Source organism: Mixophyes fleayi, chromosome 11 (genome assembly GCF_038048845.1).
Source record: "Mixophyes fleayi isolate aMixFle1 chromosome 11, aMixFle1.hap1, whole genome shotgun sequence".
Lineage (NCBI taxonomy): Eukaryota > Metazoa > Chordata > Amphibia > Anura > Limnodynastidae > Mixophyes > Mixophyes fleayi.
In genome coordinates, this window is record NC_134412.1 from 2,492,011 (window position 1) to 2,515,901 (window position 23,891).

The following is a 23,891-nucleotide window of genomic DNA, read 5'->3' on the forward strand; positions in this document are numbered from 1 at the left end:
TATCCAGTCACTACGAGCCAGTGACATCACTGAGAGTGCAGCCTATCCAGTCACTACGAGCCAGTGACATCACTGAGAGTGCAGCCTATCCAGTCACTAGGAACCAGTGACATCACTGAGAGGGCAGCTTATCCAGTCACTAGGAGCCAGTGACATCACTGAGAGTGCAGCCTATCCATTCACTAGGAGCCAGTGACATCACTGAGAGTGCAGCCTATCCAGTCACTAGGAACCAGTGACATCACTGAGAGTGCAGCCTATCCAGTCACTAGGAACCAGTGACATCACTGAGAATGCAGCCTATCCAGTCACTAGGGGCCAGTGACATCACTGAGAGTGCAGCCTATCCAGTCACTATGAACCAGTGACATCACTGAGAGTGCAGCCTATCCAGTCACTAGGAACCAGTGACATCACTGAGAGTGCAGCCTATCCAGTCACTAGGAGCCAGTGACATCACTGAGAGTGCAGCCTATCCAATCACTAGGAGCCAGTGACATCACTGAGAGTGCAGCCTATCCAGTCACTAGGAGCCAGTGACATCACTGAGAGTGCAGCCTATCCAGTCACTAGGAACCAGTGACATCACTGAGAGTGTAGCCTATCCAGTCACTAGGAGCCAGTGACATCACTGAGAGTGCAGCCTATCCAGTCACTAGGAACCAGTGACATCACTGAGAGTGCAGCCTATCCAGTCACTAGGAACCAGTGACATCACTGAGAGTGCAGCCTATCCAGTCACTAGGAGCCAGTGACATCACTGAGAGTGCAGCCTATCCAGTCACTGGGAACCTGTGACATCACTGAGAGTGCAGCCTATCCAGTCACTAGGAGCCAGTGACATCACTGAGAGTGCAGCTTATCCAGTCACTAGGAACCAGTGACACCACTGAGAGTGCTTTTTTCTAATGAAATGAATCTCAATGTGTAATTGTATCCACAGAACACAATCAAAATTCTACGTCGATGAAAATCACGTTTAAAAAATAATAATTTGGCGATTTTTCTAAATTTCCGCTATAATTGTAAACTGAGCCTTTAGAGTGGTTTTAGTTGATGAGAGATCAGGAGAGTAAATCCCTCTCTGTAACTGATTACTTGACATAATACCAAATATTTAAAATTATGGAAAACTTTCTATATACATTTGTTCATTTTGCACAGCATTGTCTGTGGTTATACCATTAGTGTGGCGGCAGCAATGTTCCATTCTACTTGATAATAAACGCTAAGCCTGTGTGGCCTCCTCTCTCGCCAGTAACTGTTATTTATATGTATAGGGGTATATGTGGCTTAATAGTTATGATTACACTAAATGTCGCCATGTGGGTTTTTTAAACTTAAAGTAAAGGAGCTACATCCTCAGCTGACGGGTGGCACCACAAAAAGTGGCACCGTCTGTTAGCCTAAGAATTAGCGGGACTGCCACCACAGGGTGCCCACAGATACCTGAGGGATTGAGGAAGGCTGATAGTCCTTCCGATAAACAGGTAGCAACTTGGTGGCTCCAGGCTGTCTAACTCCGGCCTGTTCCAGCCACACCGCCGTGAGAAACTGACCAGGAATGAAACAGAAGTCTTCTGCCTGGGACAGTACTGAATTGGAATTTATAGCTCCTCTTGGCCTGGTTGTGGATGGTTCCCTGGTACCTTTGGATCTTTAAACCTCAGCAGACTTTGTCAGTTTATGCACCTGACAAAAGCAGGAAGGCATAGGGCTTGGTCCCTACCGTGCTGTCCCAGGAGTGAATCGTGTGGCTCAGCCTCTGGACCATGGCCCAGGTAGAGTGGTGCCAGTAAGCTCCTTTATGGTAGGGTTGTATAGAAGACTATGAGTGTGGTGAACCGTCTGGTACTTGCTCAACGAAAGAGCCGTAATCTGTGGTGCGTATTTTCTACAATAAAGCACTGATTTGCCATTTCAAACTGTTACCCTAAGTGATTTCATACCCACTAAGGGTACTGGGTGTGCCAGGCTGGTCTATATGGCTGCCTATGGGCAAACCAACCAGCTGCCGAGCTGAGAGAGTTAAACATTAACCCGGTATCCTCACAATTAGGTCTATGAATTTGTGTTTTCCAGGAAGTTTTCCTGCTAACACCGGTGCGGTGGACGTCCCCGGCGCGGCAGGTGGTAATGAAGCTGCGTCGTCTGCGTTCTGTAGTACAGGCGGCTTTTTATAGTTACGTATAGACCTATTTTAGGCGACTGAGACTAAAATAAACTGAGATATCAGGAGGCAGCAGGGAAGTGACATATTTAAGTTTCCACACAGCAAACTGGGACATCGCTGGTGTAAAAGAATAAATAACCGGCTGTATTTATAGAGAAACCTCCTTCATAGCACTAAGCGGCTTCCAGATCTAATACACAGAGCTCCGCACGCATACTGAACATAGGGATCAAAGACAGGGACTTTACATATATCATGAGACAGGGATGTCACACAGAACGTAGGCATCAAAGACAAGGACTTTACATATATCATGAGACAGAGATGTCACACAGAACGTAGGGATCAAAGACAGGGACATTACATATATCATGAGACAGAGATGTCACACAGAACGTAGGGATCAAAGACAGGGACATTACATATATCATGAGACAGAGATGTCACACAGAACGTAGGGATCAAACACAGGAACATTACATATATCATGAGACAGGGATGTCACACTGAACATAGGGATCAAAGACAGGGACATTACATATACCATGAGACAAGGATGTCACACTGAACATAGGGATCAAAGACAGGGACTTTACATATATCATGAGACAGGGATGTCACACCGAACGTAGGGATCAAAAACAGGGACATTACATACACCACGAGGCAGGGATGTCATACAGAACACAAGGATGAATGATAGGGGCATTGACACTGACATAACTGCAATCACATCAGATCTATCGATCTCTACAATTAAACTTTATAGGTAAATAAAATATGTTTGTTCTAGAAATTCTACAAATTTCTGTTTAATGCAGATTTGCTCCACTCCTCCGCCCCTACATGTAACCGATGAGGGGGCAGACTGAGCAGGAGGCTGGTAGTGTAAATATCCTGGCACCAGGATAATGAGAGGATCACTGTAATGATTTATGAAGCACACACATTATTCCTGATCATCCTGTGAAGCTGCTGCTTATGAAGGTGAGGTCAGCAGCTGACATTAAGCTATCTGATGGTTGAGTACCTCTCTGCATGGGTTACCTCCATGTACTGAGAGGTCTCAGCCCCCTCAGCCGATGACAGGAGAGTCATTATGGAAACCCTCTCTGGGTGACGCTCAGGCTGTCCTTGGGCAAAGTCATTTCATCTGTGCGTGTGTTAGATGCCAATTACCCAGCTGGTCCCTGGGAGGCAGCACCGGCACCATACCCGGCTGTACCACGATTAACCCTTCCTCTGCCTGTGGGTGCTGGAGCACCCCTGGGGGGGAAGAGAGGACACGGAGGATAATTGATGTGACGTTGGTCTGTGCCCTGAATCCATCACATCTCTCTGTGGGTTATAATGGGAGGAAGGAGATGGTTTATAATGTAACTGTGATCAGGTCCAACTAGATTGATAAACTGATGCTTTATGTATTAAGCTGCAACATATAACCGGCGTCAGAACCAAGAGGAGGGATCAGCGTGGCCCTCACCAGTGGCGGCAAATCACCGGGGCCAATGTCATCACCCAACTGCATTTACCTAGAATACCCCGTTAAAGGAATATTAATAAAGCTGTAGATCTCAGCACATATTGTTGATGTTACATGACATAACTCAGTGTAAGTAGGTGGGCATAGTAACAGGGGGTATTACTAAACTACCAATGTACAGACACCGTGAGGAGCGCTGCTACACAAAGTATGGGGAGAGGAGTGTTATATACACAGACATGATGACAGCTCCTCCTCCTATAGTCACAGTGAGGAGCACTGCTACACAAGGTAATGTGGATGGGGATTGTCATACACACAGACATGATGACTGAGCTCCTCCTCCTACAGTCACAGTGAGGAGCACTGCTACACAAGGTAATGTGGATGGGGATTGTCATACACACAGACATGATGACTGAGCTCCTCCTCCTACAGTCACAGTGAGGAGCACTGCTACACAAGGTAATGTGGATGAGGATTGTCATACACACAGACATGATGACTGAGCTCCTCCTCCTACAGTCACAGTGAGGAGCACTGCTACACAGGGAATGAGGAGGAGATTATATGGGACAGGGTTGGTAAAGACAGATAGTTTTCAAATAGGTTTTAGTAAATTTAAGCATAATGCTCTATGTCACGATGCAGCACTCACCTGAGCCTGGGCGACGTGAGTGTTACAAAGGGTTAATCAAAAATAGCCAACTGGTCTGGTTTAAAAATTAATACACTCTCCCTGTCTATGCCACCCACACACTGATTTTGTTTTACCAATTTGCCACCAACAAGGGTTGTTTTGTGAAGAGCTGACACTCTAACTCAGGAAACCTTCAGTTATTGCTTTAAACTAATCTGTCAGAATTTACTTTATCAGACATCATAAACCAAATGATGTTCCCTGACCCAGACTTATCAGAAACCAAATGATCTCATCTGTTTCAACTATGTAGCATTCTAATACCAAACAAAGTCTGACGTGAATTCATAAGAACACAGAGACCTGAACATTTTATGTGTAATTAATATGGAAAATAAAATCCATCATGCTTAAGATAAAACAATTATCACAAATTGCATAGATATAGTACAATAGTTTCTTGGCAGAATGAATACTGGAACACTTTCAATATGAAATATACTCCCAAAAGTGAACAAAATCTGTTAAATTTACAGGACATATTAACAAGCTGCAGGCACAGCTCCCTTCCTGTGATGTCAGAACTATAAAGTCTGTGTAAATGCAAATTAGTTTTACTTCTGTCTATTCACTTCACCTTTCAAGTCCGGGTTTATTTACACTGACCTAACTTCTTACCTGAATGTCCTACATAGATGATACTATCTCCACACAACAGGTCATAAGTTTATCTTCATTTACATACCTGACATGACTCCAACAAGTATAACATTTGAGAAATATCAGTCTCTTGTCACCCCGCTGAGGTGTCCTGAGATATCCTAGAACCACGAAGAACGTGAGGGGGCTGTTTTTGGATATTATTGAGGATATTGATATAACCTTAAAGAGAGGTTCCAGAAGGTTTTAGCTTTTACGACCTGTGACATAAATTGGTATTGGGCACTCACCTGTAGCTACACCTCAGGATATCTCTATCCATACATACCTCATGGGCAGGATGGAAGAATTTAGAGACAATCATAGAAATTAAAATGTAATTTAGTCTCTCCCTCTCAGGTATTAACCCATGATTAGACACACCAAGCTAATACATTGAATTAACTCACAAACACCTATTTACAATTTCATATGATGTGTAAGTAGCTGCATCTGACACTCTACATAACAGAAAGAAAATTATCCGAAAACCCCCAAGTCCAAAGCGCGTCGGATACTCCCATTCCTGTGTATCTGACCAATGACCATGTATAACTGAGTCCCATACACCATGGAAAGGTAAAATGACCACATGTAATTATTATTAGCACAACCCATATTGTCCTATAGCCGTCTGTGGAAGACACAGCTCAGAATGGGGTGAATACTAAGAGGGGAGACAGGTAGTTTTATTCCATAGAAATCAAATCATAAGATTGGTTCTGTCAGCTGGATGCAGGATTGTGTTTCGGTCACAAGAGGGCGTATGTTCATTAAATATAAGTTATTCAGCGTTGTCTGCACACATGAGCCTGTCACACAGACACATAAACAAGTGTAGTTTTAACTATGCCCATTTGTATACACCCATTTATAACACCTGAATTTAGCCTAAATATGCGTTTTTTTAAAACAGTGTGAAAGGGCCCTAAGACATAAAGATGGCGCCTCTCGTCCAGGGGTTAAAGAACACCCATGATTTGTCATATGTTCAGCCGCTTGCCCATAACATATGACTGACCGTGTGATTTACTTGAGTCTAATTTCAGCATAAAACCACAATAATATTCTTATCTTTCTCCGATCCCTAAGAACATTTATATAAATCTACCACAGTGACTTCAGGATCGTTCTCTACAAGTTCTCCGTCCTTTCACAAAGCGACCGGTCATACCACCAACCCCGAAGTACAGGTGACAGAGGGTGAAGCAGTAAGTCTGGTGTGCGTAGGTGAAAATCCACCCTCCTTCCTGATTAGCTGCATTCAAAATAACCAACCCCTGGAACTATTAGATACGTTTGTTGTTATTGGGGCTCATTCTGAGTTAGGCGCAAACTGCGCTATGTTGTATTACGCCTGCGCATCATAATCGCCTATCCCTGCCTCTGTATTGCGCTTCTCCGGTACCTCTGACTTGCGACTCCCAGTGTCTGGAGAGGTGGACGGGGTGAGTGCGGGGACGCGCCAGCGCAGGCGCAGGATGACTGTGGGACGTAATTGCTCTATAGTTAGCGGTGGACACAGTTGCGTATACAGCTCTCACTATCTGTTCTGGGGACTCTACAATATCTCCAATAAGGTTCTCTAAGGTTAGAATTGTCCAGAGAATTCTAATAATTTAGGGGGATGTGGTGGGTCTGTAGGTTATGCCCATAGCGGCCCCTCAGTAAATTTAACCCCAGCCATGTAAAATCACTTCACCGTCCTTCGCTAACATCACGTCTCCTGGAAGTCTGAGCAGTTACCTCTCAGTAATGTCACGTATCAGTCCCAGGGACCTTGCAGCCATCTCTCTGTGCTACGGGGAACACAGGACACGTGGGATAAATGGGAGATTTATTCTGACTGCTTCAGGTCCTGCTGCACGGACGCTGCGATGATGACAGTTTTGGTGGCTTGTGCTATATTTACTGACATCAAACAAATGTGTCATGTTATTTAACTGTTTTCTGCTAGTCAATGTTTTGTGATGTCCGCGACTCGGAGCAGGGGATGAACTATTACAGAAATATGGCAGCGTGCAGCAGAGACGGAACTAGCAAGCTGTGGGCCTCGGTGCAAGGAGGAGGGAACCGGAACCCCAGACAATGCATCTGCCATGCAGCAGGCCCCATTATCTCCATGGGCCCCTGTGCACCAATGCTAGTTGCGCCACTGGTGTGCCCCCGTTGACTGATTTTCTTAGAGGAATTCAGGATGATTTCTACTTGAATGTAATTTGACCTCAGAAATGCAGCAGCGCCTGAATTATCTGCTCCTGTGTACTTGAGGCTGGTGGGAGTTATGTGCTGATAAACGCTTCCAGTTACTGATATGAACCTTGCTGCTTATTATAAAGACATTATTTGTACATTATTCTGGTTATTAAGACTTGTCCTCCTCCCTTGTGTCCACAGACGTTCCCTTATCTCGGGCAGCGGACCTGACACCCACAGGTGGCTCATTGATAGCAGCTCAGTCACAATTCATGAGGTTAGTTGTATATAATCACTAGACACCTTCACATTCATGGTTCTGTAAATAGTGACTCCTGGATGACTGGATGTGACTGAACCATCTCCTGGGTATTATGCGCTGGAGAGAGGGGGCATCAGGGGGCTTAGGGTATATGTCATGGCGGTAACAAGAACCAGCGCCCCTATCATCTAATAAACAGTAGGTGATAGTCATCAATAAGGGACATTTATCAGGCTGTGAGTGGGAGGGGCCTAGTTTTGGGGTAATTATTGACAGACCGATGGATAGGACAAACAGAACAGTTATTTCTGACCTACGGCAAGACACAAGGTTTCTACAGGAGAGTTGCTGTTGCTATTCTTGTCTATGAAGGTCTTCCGTTATCCCAGGAGCGCACACAAGACATAATATCTGGCATAAAAGTGAACACTGGTATATAATAAAGTATCATAGGCTGCAACCAACCACACTCTTGATGAAGCCACGCCCACATCAGGGTGAGCTCCCACCCTTTTTAGGTCTGCAACACGGGACAGGTGGGAGGTGCAATTAGTATTGTCTGAGCCGTAACTTAAAATTTTATCGCACGGGTCAAGAAGGGTAACTGCCACACCGTAGCCCTCAATTTTAACCAAATTAACCTAAAATATTCACAAACTGCCCCCCTCTTCAGCAATGTGCTCCAGCTGGCGGCCGCCCCTCTCACACAGCCCTGAGTATTGATGGCTGGTGACCTCACACACTGACATCATCACTTACCCAGGTAGTTGTTCTAGTCCTGGGGTACAGAGCTCACATTTCCCTGGTCTGTAGGTGGACGGGGGTCGTACAGCTATACTGCAACTTCTGGCCACTTATCGAGATGCAAATGTGAAATTCAAACCAGGCCGCTCACATCCTACAGTTTTCTCCATCTTTATTGTTAGATATTTACACTGAACAATGTAAATCTGAGAAGCATGATATATGGGGCAGGTCCAGAGAAGAGATCACGTATTAATGATTACCCCGCACAGAGCCATATAATTGTGCAATCCATTATTTCGGTTAAGATGTGTTGATGAAGACCCTTAATGTGCCACAGGTAGTGATAATTGTAAGATCTCATCGAACATGGCCACGTTGTATGTAAACATGACCTTTATCGGATTCCCCCCAGTGGGACTTTCCATCAGTAACATCCAGCTTATCAGATTGCACAGGTTTAGCACATTCCATTATCTGGTTGAACATTACTGGGATGTTTTTGAAGTGTTATCACAGTGTTTTATTACATGTTACAGCTGGTGAATCATTAAATGCGCTATAATATAATTATATTGTACTGAGAGCTAAATATATCACATCCTGCATCCAGGAAGGTTATGGAATCCACCTGACATCTGAAAACCAGGACTGGATCACCTCAGAATCAGGTGTCAGGTGGAGGAAGACCCGGACTGGACTCTGGAATGAGGAAGAATAAATCAGGGCGTTCCTTCCGCCAGCTGGAATGTGTCTCAGTCATGTCCTGGCGGTGAAGTAACACATTCCTGACATACCGGATAATTATCCTGCGAGAAGCCTGTTCCCCGGCTCTGTAAATATCTACAGTACTGATAATGTACCTAATAGCTGCCTCAGTACAGTGCCATTATACGTCCTGTACCGTACACACTTATAGCAGCGCATTTATCGTCTGTGAGCCGCAGGAGCTGACAATCTATAGCAGTGTGTCTTAACTCCAGTCCTCACACTCCCCCAACAGATCATGTTTTCAGGATTTCTGTCTGTGGAAACAGGAAGGATATTTACTGGCCCAGCCATGAAGTCACCAGTGCATGATGAAAGACATCCTGAAAACATGGCCTGTTGTAGAGTGTAGAGGGGTTCTGCAGCATGAGGGGGGAGGGGAGGAATAACTCATTACTATTAATTACAGAATTATAAATCACAAATGTTTCTGAATAAAGAAGTAGCTGTATGCAGGGCTCTATGACAAGGATAGAAACACAATAGCTCTGAGAATGCTAATCATAAGAGCTTACAATCTAAGGGTGTCCTGAAGAGAGAGCAGTAATTGATTACGTGGTTACTAGTGATGTGCAGGGAAACATGGGCAGATAATAATGTATTACATTGTAAGCTCATGTGGGTAGGGCTGTTTTTACCTTCTGTTTCATGTCAATATATGTTAGGGAATGATCTGTGCTTGAGAATAAAGGCAAATGTAACAATGTAACCACTCTGAGCCGACGTTCCATCTATGTACAATGTAACCACTCTGAGCCGACGTTCCATCTATGTACAATGTAACCACTCTGAGCCGACGTTCCATCTATGTACAATGTAACCACTCTGAGCCGACGTTCCATCTATGTACAATGTAACCACTCTGAGCCGACGTTCCATCTATGTACAATGTAACCACTCTGAGCCGACGTTCCATCTATGTACAATGTAACCACTCTGAGCCGACGTTCCATCTATGTACAATGTAACCGCTCTGAGCTGTAGTTACATCTATGTACAATGTAACCACTCTGAGCCGTCATTCCATCTATGTACAATGTAACCACTCTGAGCAGACGTTCCATCTATGTACAATGTAACCGCTCTGAGCCGACGTTCCATCTATGTACAATGTAACCACTCTGAGCCGACGTTCCATCTATGTACAATGTAACCGCTCTGAGCCGTCGTTCCATCTATGTACAATGTAACCGCTCTGAGCCGACGTTCCATCTATGTACAATGTAACCGCTCTGAGCCGACGTTCCATCTATGTACAATGTAACCACTCTGAGCTGTAGTTACATCTATGTACAATGTAACCACTCTGAGCCGTCGTTCCATCTATGTACAATGTAACCACTCTGAGCCGTCGTTCCATCTATGTACAATGTAACCACTCTGAGCCGACGTTCCATCTATGTACAATGTAACCACTCTGAGCCGACGTTCCATCTATGTACAATGTAACCACTCTGAGCCGACGTTCCATCTATGTACAATGTAACCACTCTGAGCCGACGTTCCATCTATGTACAATGTAACCACTCTGAGCCGACGTTCCATCTATGTACAATGTAACCACTCTGAGCCGACGTTCCATCTATGTACAATGTAACCACTCTGAGCCGACGTTCCATCTATGTACAATGTAACCACTCTGAGCCGTCGTTCCATCTATGTACAATGTAACCACTCTGAGCTGTAGTTACATCTATGTACAATGTAACCGCTCTGAGCTGTAGTTCCATCTATGTACAATGTAACCGCTCTGAGCCGACGTTCCATCTATGTACAATGTAACCACTCTGAGCCGACGTTCCATCTATGTACAATGTAACCACTCTGAGCTGTAGTTACATCTATGTACAATGTAACCGCTCTGAGCTGTAGTTACATCTATGTACAATGTAACCGCTCTGAGCTGTAGTTACATCTATGTACAATGTAACCGCTCTGAGCTGTAGTTACATCTATGTACAATGTAACCACTCTGAGCCGACGTTCCATCTATGTACAATGTAACCACTCTGAGCTGTAGTTACATCTATGTACAATGTAACCGCTCTGAGCTGTAGTTACATCTATGTACAATGTAACCGCTCTGAGCTGTAGTTACATCTATGTACAATGTAACCACTCTGAGCCGACGTTCCATTTATGTACAATGTAACCACTCTGAGCCGACGTTCCATCTATGTACAATGTAACCACTCTGAGCCGACGTTCCATCTATGTACAATGTAACCACTCTGAGCCGACGTTCCATCTGTGTACAATGTAACCACTCTGAGCCGACGTTCCATCTATGTACAATGTAACCACTCTGAGCCGACGTTCCATCTATGTACAATGTAACCACTCTGAGCCGTCGTTCCATCTATGTACAATGTAACCACTCTGAGCCGACGTTCCATCTATGTACAATGTAACCGCTCTGAGCCGACGTTCCATCTATGTACAATGTAACCGCTCTGAGCCGACGTTCCATCTATGTACAATGTAACCGCTCTGAGCCGACGTTCCATCTATGTACAATGTAACCGCTCTGAGCCGACGTTCCATCTATGTACAATGTAACCACTCTGAGCCGTCGTTCCATCTATGTACAATGTAACCACTCTGAGCCGACGTTCCATCTATGTACAATGTAACCACTCTGAGCCGACGTTCCATCTATGTACAATGTAACCGCTCTGAGCCGACGTTCCATCTATGTACAATGTAACCGCTCTGAGCCGACGTTCCATCTATGTACAATGTAACCACTCTGAGCCGTCGTTCCATCTATGTACAATGTAACCACTCTGAGCCGACGTTCCATCTATGTACAATGTAACCGCTCTGAGCCGACGTTCCATCTATGTACAATGTAACCACTCTGAGCCGACGTTCCATCTATGTACAATGTAACCACTCTGAGCTGTAGTTACATCTATGTACAATGTAACCACTCTGAGCTGTAGTTACATCTATGTACAATGTAACCGCTCTGAGCTGAAGTTACATCTATGTACAATGTAACCGCTCTGAGCTGTAGTTACATCTATGTACAATGTAACCACTCTGAGCCGACGTTCCATCTATGTACAATGTAACCACTCTGAGCTGTAGTTACATCTATGTGCAATGTAACCGCTCTGAGCTGTAGTTACATCTATGTACAATGTAACCGCTCTGAGCTGTAGTTACATCTATGTACAATGTAACCACTCTGAGCCGACGTTCCATCTATGTACAATGTAACCACTCTGAGCCGACGTTCCATCTATGTACAATGTAACCACTCTGAGCTGTAGTTACATCTATGTACAATGTAACCGCTCTGAGCCGACGTTCCATCTATGTACAATGTAACCACTCTGAGCTGTAGTTACATCTATGTACAATGTAACCACTCTGAGCCGACGTTCCATCTATGTACAATGTAACCACTCTGAGCCGTCGTTCCATCTATGTACAATGTAACCACTCTGAGCCGTCGTTCCATCTATGTACAATGTAACCACTCTGAGCCGACGTTCCATCTATGTACAATGTAACCACTCTGAGCCGACGTTCCATCTATGTACAATGTAACCACTCTGAGCCGACGTTCCATCTATGTACAATGTAACCACTCTGAGCCGACGTTCCATCTATGTACAATGTAACCACTCTGAGCCGACGTTCCATCTATGTACAATGTAACCACTCTGAGCCGACGTTCCATCTATGTACAATGTAACCACTCTGAGCCGACGTTCCATCTATGTACAATGTAACCACTCTGAGCCGACGTTCCATCTATGTACAATGTAACCACTCTGAGCCCACGTTCCATCTATGTACAATGTAACCACTCTGAGCTGTAGTTACATCTATGTACAATGTAACCACTCTGAGCTGTAGTTACATCTATGTACAATGTAACCGCTCTGAGCTGTAGTTACAGCTATGTACAATGTAACCACTCTGAGCCGACGTTCCATCTATGTACAATGTAACCACTCTGAGCCAACGTTCCATCTATGTACAATGTAACCACTCTGAGCTGTAGTTACATCTATGTACAATGTAACCACTCTGAGCTGTAGTTACATCTATGTACAATGTAACCGCTCTGAGCTGAAGTTACATCTATGTACAATGTAACCGCTCTGAGCTGTAGTTACATCTATGTACAATGTAACCTCTCTGAGCTGTAGTTACATATATGTACAATGTAACCGCTCTGAGCTGAAGTTACATCTATGTACAATTTAACCGCTCTGAGCTGAAGTTACAGCTATGTACAATGTAACCGCTCTGAGCTGAAGTTCCATCTATGTACAATGTAACCACTCTGAGCCGACGTTCCATCTATGTACAATGTAACCGCTCTGAGCCGACATTCCATCTATGTACAATGTAACCGCTCTGAGCCGACGTTCCATCTATGTACAATGTAACCACTCTGAGCCGTCGTTCCATCTATGTACAATGTAACCACTCTGAGCCGACGTTCCATCTATGTACAATGTAACCGCTCTGAGCCGACGTTCCATCTATGTACAATGTAACCACTCTGAGCCGACGTTCCATCTATGTACAATGTAACCACTCTGAGCTGTAGTTACATCTATGTACAATGTAACCACTCTGAGCTGTAGTTACATCTATGTACAATGTAACCGCTCTGAGCTGAAGTTACATCTATGTACAATGTAACCGCTCTGAGCTGTAGTTACATCTATGTACAATGTAACCACTCTGAGCCGACGTTCCATCTATGTACAATGTAACCACTCTGAGCTGTAGTTACATCTATGTACAATGTAACCGCTCTGAGCTGTAGTTACATCTATGTACAATGTAACCGCTCTGAGCTGTAGTTACATCTATGTACAATGTAACCACTCTGAGCCGACGTTCCATCTATGTACAATGTAACCACTCTGAGCCGACGTTCCATCTATGTACAATGTAACCACTCTGAGCTGTAGTTACATCTATGTACAATGTAACCGCTCTGAGCCGACGTTCCATCTATGTACAATGTAACCACTCTGAGCTGTAGTTACATCTATGTACAATGTAACCACTCTGAGCCGACGTTCCATCTATGTACAATGTAACCACTCTGAGCCGTCGTTCCATCTATGTACAATGTAACCACTCTGAGCCGTCGTTCCATCTATGTACAATGTAACCACTCTGAGCCGACGTTCCATCTATGTACAATGTAACCACTCTGAGCCGACGTTCCATCTATGTACAATGTAACCACTCTGAGCCGACGTTCCATCTATGTACAATGTAACCACTCTGAGCCGACGTTCCATCTATGTACAATGTAACCACTCTGAGCCGACGTTCCATCTATGTACAATGTAACCACTCTGAGCCGACGTTCCATCTATGTACAATGTAACCACTCTGAGCCGACGTTCCATCTATGTACAATGTAACCACTCTGAGCCGACGTTCCATCTATGTACAATGTAACCACTCTGAGCCGACGTTCCATCTATGTACAATGTAACCACTCTGAGCTGTAGTTACATCTATGTACAATGTAACCACTCTGAGCTGTAGTTACATCTATGTACAATGTAACCGCTCTGAGCTGTAGTTACAGCTATGTACAATGTAACCACTCTGAGCCGACGTTCCATCTATGTACAATGTAACCACTCTGAGCCGACGTTCCATCTATGTACAATGTAACCACTCTGAGCTGTAGTTACATCTATGTACAATGTAACCACTCTGAGCTGTAGTTACATCTATGTACAATGTAACCGCTCTGAGCTGAAGTTACATCTATGTACAATGTAACCGCTCTGAGCTGTAGTTACATCTATGTACAATGTAACCTCTCTGAGCTGTAGTTACATATATGTACAATGTAACCGCTCTGAGCTGAAGTTACATCTATGTACAATTTAACCGCTCTGAGCTGAAGTTACAGCTATGTACAATGTAACCGCTCTGAGCTGAAGTTACATCTATGTACCAAACTGCATTATGATCAAAAATGTAAACATTAAAGGACAAATAAACCCCAAAATATAAATTTTCAAATATGAGCCATGGAGATGAAAATATGAACCAAATGCACTGTCCAGTGTTACCCTGACATTAAATACAGCTCTGTTACCCCCACAGTACAGACCGTTGAAGCTCCTCCCACATACGTAGGACTGTGTCCTGATGGGATTTCATACAGGTCAGAAAGCTGAGGCTGTTGCTGTGACATCACTGACCCCGCCCCTGTGTATGAATCCACCAATCCACACCATGTATTTCTGCACAGCAAGTCTACAAAGGTGTCACTCAGTCTCTGTCTGCTCAGTTAGACTATGGCAGCACCAGTGTGGCCCGGTCAGTAAATACTGGAGACTTTCTAGTTCTGAATTCCGTGGGATTGTCATGCAGTGATGTTATCACATGTGGACATAATAACTGCTATGTAACAATGTAATATCCAATGACACAGATATTCCCACTTCCTGGGACGTGAATATCATCCCTGGTATGAGGTGGGGGCCAGGGATGCTGATGATTTGGGGAGTGATCCTGACTTTGTCATCCTGTTGCTATAGCGATGAGATAAGGTCTCCGCTGATAGCATTGTCTTCCTGACATGAATATATATATATATGTTTTATTCCTCACCTGGTAAATGCTTTACAGGAAGAAAACATATGTTGTATAGTTACCGTGTAATATGGCCTGACGTGTGGTCAGAGGTCACTGCTCTGCTGTTGCATGTAGCAAATATGTACACTATATGGCACTGTGCTATCCTTACTTCCTGCCCTGTAGTACCCCCGGGTCAGGCTCAGTCTCTCTCTCACCTCCGGGTCCTGCAAATAGGTGCCCCCCCCCCCCACCCCAAATGTAGGTTTACCAGGAGCAGAGTAGATGTAATGTAGAAGCAGCAGGTGTAGCGTTGTACACACATCAGGGCTGACATAACGGGGAGCCATCAGATCTGATTAATACATGAAGCAGTTTTATTATAGTTACAAACCACTTGCATTAAGTTATTTGTAATACAAATCATGTTGCTTCTTCACGCTACAATAATAACCCCATTATCCTGTGTGATTTCTGTAGAACTCAACACCTGGAGTTAATCATCAGTTGTCTCAAGAGCTGACACTCTCATGCTGTGGGGCTGCCACCCTCTCTCATATCTCGCAAACTGGACAGTCCCATTGTTAAGGAGACTGGAGTCCTCCCGCATGAATGAACCAGACTTATATATTGATATCAGACTGAACCCCGAACGTCACCGGAGGGGGGGAGGGGAGGGGGCATTACAGACAAGTGGCTTTATTTTCCTTGTTCTTATCTGATGGGTGAGGATAAGTTCATCTAATACTCATCAGATTACTGTATGATAATAATGCTGGGCAGCGGTTCCCTGCATCCACTACCACCCAGTTTGCTTCCTGTACTTCTGTCTGATTGGTGCTCATGTTCCCCTTCTGTGTGGATGGAGGTAAGTCCTCCATGCCTCATGCCCACATACCTGACATTATTCCAGCCCCATAGATATGCTCCGACGTAATAAATCTACAACTGGGACCAGGAGATAGGATTCTTCATTCCCGGTATTAACCCTTCCCTATCCCAGCATTGGTCGGTCTGTGTCAGGACTGCGGACTGGTTGCTATAGGGACAGTCACACTTTTCTTTCACACGTCAAAAAATAGCAAGAGACAAAACACAACAAGCAGAGGGAGCGGGGGCTGCGGAGCCTTTTATCTCATGTATTGTGTTACACCTACAGAGCGCTGCGCCAGGGGTCTGTGAACATCAGCCCCAGGGCACAGAGAGCAATGCCTTACCTGTAACACAGCAGGTCAGACACTATCAGGTTCCCTGGCTGTAACTTTCCCCACAAAGATTAAAGCCTTGAAAAGTGTCTAGTTGTAAACAGCCGTCATGTGTGTCATTCACACCTGGCCCCCCCATAGCGCTTCTTCTGCCCCCTCGTAGACCTTATACTTTATTGCAAAAGCACAATTGTCATTTTTGTTCCCTTAGTCCCTACACTGGGCATTGCTGTGTTCTTCCCTCTGCATTGTCCTGACTTTCTTCCTCCATCTGTTCCCTTCTCCTCTATTTACCTGTGCCAGCCCCCGTTGGGTGGGCCGATAACTGGGCTGACCCCTCTTCGGTGTTTGAACACAGATTCCTCTCGTCTCTGGTTCGTGACCTTGGCTGTGATTCTTCTTGTCATTAACACTCTGTTTTATTGTGCGACCCCGGCCTGTTCTATACCCCTCTGTCTGGTGTTATAGGGGGCAGCTGGGACTTCACACATAAGACCTGGGGGCATCTAACTGCTGGGCTGCTGGTATAGGGGGCAGAACGCTAGGCCTAGGGCCCCAGGTGGAGACCATCACTCTCCAGATCCATGAATGGGCCCGTCCTGGTGTCTCCCTGCCCCGTCTGTAGACAACAAGTGCACATTAAACACATGACTTTATTACATTTTATTCACAGGATAAGAGAATGATTGCAGCATTGTGACCCTGCCAGGGTCTGTTATTGTGTTCACTGAACAATGAACGACCTTTAACATTCATTTATTTTCTTCACCAGTTTGTTATTTCCGTTGCAGAGAGCGCAGATCGCAGAGTCCATAAAGACACGCAGGCTGATAGCCCTGAATTACTCAGACAGGTGGGGGGCTATGAGTGGGGGGTAGTGGGCTATGAATGGGGGGTAGGTGGCTATGAGTGTGGGGTAGGGGGCTATGAGAGTGGGGTAGGGTACTATGAGTGGGGTGTAGGGGAATATGAGTGTGGAGTAGGGGGTTATGAGTGTGGGGTAGGGGGCTATGAGAGTGGGGTAGGGGGCTATGAGAGTGGGGTAGGGGGCTATGAGAGTGGGGTAGGGGACTATGAGTGTGGGGTAGGGGGCTATGAGAGTGGGGTAGGGGGCTAGGAGAGTGGGGTAGGGGACTATGAGTGGGGTGTAGGGGACTATGAGTGTGGAGTAGGGGGTTATGAGTGTGGAGTAGGGGGCTATGAGTGTGGAGTAGGGGGCTATGAGTGTGGAGTAGGGGGCTATGAGTGGGGGGGTAGGGGGCTATGAGAGTGGGGTAGGGGGCTATGAGAGTGGGGTAGGGGGCTATGAGAGTGGGGTAGGGGGCTATGAGAGTGGGGTAGGGGCTATGAGAGTGGGGTAGGGGACTATGAGTGGGGTGTAGGGGGCTATGAGTGTGGAGTAGGGGGTTATGAGTGTGGAGTAGGGGGCTATGAGTGTGGAGTAGGGGGCTATGAGAGTGGGGTAGGGGGCTATGAGAGTGGGGTAGGGGGCTATGAGAGTGGGGTAGGGGGCTATGAGAGTGGGGTAGGGGGCTATGAGAGTGGGGTAGGGGGCTATGAGAGTGGGGTAGGGGGCTATGAGAGTGGGGTAGGGGCTATGAGAGTGGGGTAGGGGACTATGAGTGGGGTGTAGGGGGCTATGAGTGTGGAGTAGGGGGCTATGAGAGTGGGGTAGGGGGCTATGAGAGTGGGGTAGGGGGCTATGAGAGTGGGGTAGGGGCTATGAGAGTGGGGTAGGGGACTATGAGTGGGGTGTAGGGGGCTATGAGTGTGGAGTAGGGGGCTATGAGTGTGGAGTAGGGGGCTATGAGTGGGGGGTAGGGGGCTATGAGAGTGGGGTAGGGGGCTATGAGTGGAGTAGGGGGCTATGAGAGTGGGGTAGGGGGCTATGAGAGTGGGGTAGGGGCTATGAGAGTGGGGTAGGGGACTATGAGTGGGGTGTAGGGGGCTATGAGTGTGGAGTAGGGGGCTATGAGTGTGGAGTAGGGGGCTATGAGTGTGGGGTAGGGGTCTATGAGTGGGGGGTAGGGGGCTATGAGGAAGTATCACTAATAAGATACACAGTGACATTCATCAGATCTTCCATTATCTTTTCCCAGATTACTTTAGAAAGCTCCAGAAACCATGAGACCACCATCTCTGCGCTTCCTGTGTGTAACCATTTGTCATAACTCTACGTACTTGTTTTTATCGATGCATTATCCAGTCCTGGCTCCAACAAGCCGATTACATCTCATAGAATAATTGTTTGAGATTTTCATGTCAAAAACAAATAATTGTGTCTTTTCTAAGAGCAGCGAAAGAGTTTTCTTAAACCGCAATGTTTACGTGTCGTCTTCATGGCCGCTGGGATGAAACATTCTCCTGTGATTTCAAATTCCTGGTGTTGACCTTGGATGTTATTTGTATATAGTGTTTATAATCCTTTGATAACATCCTACTTTGTAATGTAAATAAACTGATGTTGGCTGTTCATGTAGAATTCCCAGCTCTTCATTCTGCCTCCAAATCTTTCCGCTTCCATATTTATTATACGTATTTAAACTATTTGTGCTGATGCTCAGGGTCACTTATTATTGATGAATACATTAGTGCGTCCAGTCTCAGTTCTACCAAGTTCTTCTGTCAGTTTGGGGCCTATTCCGGGTGTGACTGTGGATGCCAGAAGTCCCAACAACAGCTAAGCCAACAGATCATCCATCAGGCAGCCAAGGCTTCTTCCCAGGGCCCAGTGGCAACTGAGGGGTCCAGATTACTGTAGCCTGTTTTTTCCTTTCTATATTTGACAAACTAAGGGGTAGAAGGGGGCCCAAACCAATATCTTACCTAGGGCACCATGGTCCCTTACTCTTGCTCATTGGTCGGTGGTACCGGCTCAGGTGTCTGAGGACCCTGAAGGTCTGGGAGGTCTAACAATCCGGGAGAACCTGCAGACCATACAAGCCAGACGCAGTTACCATCCTTAGAGCTAATGCTGCCCTCACTAAGGTGTACTCACTACCTCCAAGCCACGTCCCAGATACAGACTGTGTATGGTTAGCACACATTTGGGGGATAGGAGACCCTCACTCATACACCATCTTTTCGGGGCAATTTGCTATACAAGTCACCCGATAGGAGGCTGCCCCAGCTATGACTTTTGACTAATGAAGACTCCAGGGTGTGTTAGTCATTGGTTCACGCTCTGAAGAACTGAGCTTTCCGGAGTTTGATAAAATTGCCCAGACCGCGGTCCCCATTGAGTATTATGGGGACTGGGCCTCAATGCGGTACTTTGCTACGTGCAGGAGACATCTCCTGCATTAGCGTTTTGTTTTAATTACAATTTTACTTACAAATGCCCAAAACCATGAAGACAACTCCAATTCCGCATGGTCTAGGGCCTCTACATCCAGCATGAGAGGAGTTAACGCGGCGCCAGGAGACTAGGCCGGTAGAGACCAGGATGTATCAGTAAATACCAGCGTCAGAGATCCGCCGAGCTGAGATCATGAATTATCTCTTTCATTTCAGACAAGCAGGGAAGTCCCACTAATACCCCCAGGGCTGGGTGACTCACCTCCTCTCCTGCCAGGGCAGAGTCAGCACTGGCAATTACTAGCAATTAACCTGGATCAAAATAAGGTCGTTAGTGGGGCATCCCATGTTCCTCCACAGTGCTGGCTCAGCTACCACCCACATGTTACCGCATTCCTGCAGACGTGTTAACATACATAGCCATTTATTTTTTGTAGCCTGGAATAACTCGACATGTCTGGGCACAGACAACGGTCTCTCAGAAGAGAAATTCCCAGTTTTATGTTGGTTACCTGGACGTATTACCCTGGCTGGCCAGCAGGTGGCACAGGGAGCACTCTAGTACATGATTTGGGTTATATCTGCACCAGTTGCTGGGGCATGTAGAATTCTGGTGCCCGTTGGGTTTTACTGCTGCCAGTTGACGTGTCCTCGGTCCGGCAGCATTTGGCAGGGAGTCAGCAGCCACCTGCGCCCTTGTAGTGGATGGAAACATTACAGATATCTGAGAATCTTTGGGAGTAGAAACTTGTATTCACAAGTACCCAGCAGTAACAGGGGGCATGTGATGTATACTAATGATGCTGGGTGATAGAGCTGGACTTTATATCCTGTGCGTTATAAGATGTACTTCCAGCTCCCAGCGAGGTGTCTGCTATAAGCTGCATTAGTTGGGTGACGTTACTCAGTTACTCAGCAGAACCATTAGCTCATGTTCACCTTGAATCTTCCGCCTGTAATGGAGTCCTGGGGATAAATATATCAAGCTGTGAGTTTCAGGCGGGATTGAAAAGTGCAGATGAAGCCTCTAGCAACCAATTAGATTCTAGTTATCATCAAACTCGCAGCCTGATACATTCACCCTGTGGAGTCTAGTGCTGTCCCTTATATGGAATAATAAGCCACATCAGGGATCTACAGTCACTGAGCGGTCAGTGTGGTCCTGCGAGCCGGTGCTACATTCACCAGGGTCGAAACAGACAGTAAAATGTGTAATGGTCAGCACAGAGCCCTGACCTCAACCCCATGGAACACACTTGGGATGAATTGGAACGTTGCGTGTGAGCTTTGTCACCTAACATCAGAGCCTGACCTCACTAATGGTCTTGTGGCTGAATGGTTGTGAATCCCCCACAGCCATGTTCCAGAATCTAGAGGACAACCTTCCCAGAAGAACAGCGGCTGTTAATGCAGCAATGATGGAGAACTCCATATTACTGGCCATAGTTCTGGAATGAGACAGATGGACGTTCCGGTGTCCACATACTGATGTCCGTGTAGTGTTGATGGCCGTGTAGTGTGGATCCTAAAGGCCATATAATGATCAGAGACAGTGTGAGGTTTAGGCAGCCGGTCAGTCTACATTGATCAGATAATGAAGTTCTCATGGCAGTAATTCACTTTCCCTACAATGACCTTGACCTTCCTCCTGATCCTCTTATCTCCCATGTCTGCAGCATACAGTATATACATTGTTACCCTCCCAGCAGTAATATATCCCAGGCTGAGCGCTTCCCCCAGTGATACAACGTTGCACAGATGTATACAGTGGTATCATGGATGTATCTGTGTAATACTTTGTCAGATCACCCATCCTGGACCTTACACTGATTCTGGAAAAAAACATTTTGTGCTGCAGGAGGAACATGATTTATATATGTGAGGGGGCGGCACAGTCCTAATATGCAATGTAACAATGGAGTTGTCCATATCTGTGTATAGGAAACAGTGATTGTATTTGTACATAACTAAATCAGCCCCTATGTATTTACATGATAAAATTATGAAATATGACATAAACATTGTTCTGGGGCTTCCTGTCCGGACTATACAGGTCTGTACTTCTCAATAAGTGACTTATTAGTATATTGTAGCTTAAATATCTACTGACAGTTTCTCATTGAGGCTCATTGACGAGATAACTGCAGATCTGCTTTATCGTTATCACAGGACACCAATCTGCGCCTCATCTTGTGGTTCTGCGGATCCACCTAACGCTCCTCTGTGTCAGTGATTGGCTGGAGGAGTCACGCTGCGCTGTGATGTCAGAGGGCGTGGCTCAGTACCTGTGCCGGCCCTGGAGGTGTCATCCTCTCTCATTATCTACAGTCCAAAAACAGCAGGATTATCTGTCTGCGCTTTAAGGGACACTGGCCTCAACAAAATGGCTGCTGTCACTCCTCTTACGTAGTTTTGGCTCCTGTATTAGTTTTATTACTGTTTTGGCTCTAGAGCTTCAGTGTTTTTTCTCATATATAACAAAGTAACTGTATATAGTAAATTATCTGATTTCTTCTTTCCTGATGCAGCTCTAAATAAGTAATTATAGCTCGAATTGTAGTTTTTTTTTTTCATATTTATTGAGTGTGTTAACTTTATGTAGATGGGTTAATATTAAGATGGAGAGTTTACATGAATGTATAGCTTACTTTATATCTCATTTTTATGTCATTATCATGCTGTATATATGGACACTGCACAGTACCACTTCTCTGTATGTCATTACTATGCTGTATATATGGACACTGCACAGTACCACTTCTCTGTATGTCATTATTATGCTGTATATATGGACACTGCATAGTACCACTTCTCTTTATACCATGCGCTTACATGCCGGGTGTACTTGTAGTATATGTACAGTTGTAGCACTATCGGGGGCTCCATCCTAGATATTTGCCCTTTTCCCCCATAAAACCATCTCTGCCACTACCACTTAGATGTGTATGCCGGTAGCTGTGGTGTAAGACCCTAGCACGTTGGGAGGTTATTGGGTATAACCTCGCATCTCATAAAGATGTGATATTATATTATTACAAGCGATGTTTCCTGTACCACAAATGCCGGTAATTTGCGCAGGAATCTGTCGGGGGCGCTGCAGGTCTGTCGGGGGGTCTATATAAGCAGCAGCGATCTGAGCAGGTAAATGTGAGATATAACCGTCCTCATCCTGAGTGTTGGCCACAGATGATTGTCCCTTCAAGTGTCGTATCCTGAACAGCACCCCCCGCAGTCACTGACAGTCCCCCGACCCTGAGACCGGACTTTACTCCTCTCCCCATCAGCATCTTACAGCAATAACGTTTATCAGTGTTTGGGGATTAGGGGTAAATAACAGAAGACTTTACCCACTGATATCATGTAGGATCGGTGATAATAAGGTTAAGTGTTGTTTGATCCCGCACACGATATTCTGTGTTATATTTACATACAGACTTTATGGCCGCCTGGTGACTGTCCTTATCTGGGTGGGCCTATAGATAACGTAAGATACACAGCGCCCTTTGTACTGGGCAGCGGTGCCGGGCGAAGGGCCGGTACTAAGGTGATCACAGATAATCTAACGCTGGTTACACGCGTCCCGTGGGGCAACACACAGAGGTGGCCCCATCTCTTCCAGGGCCCCTGGGGCCGGTTAGTGTGGTCTGATAGTCAGGGGTTCGCCGATTGCCCGATACCGCTGTGGATATTGTATGGCCATCTTAACGCTCAACATACCAGCAGTCAGACATAATTATCGGGCAGAACTCTCCCAGCAGCTCTCTCTCAGAATAAAGTTACACACATGCACTATTGTCAGTGAATGTTTCTCATGTACCGACCAGCACCGCAGAATGCTGCAT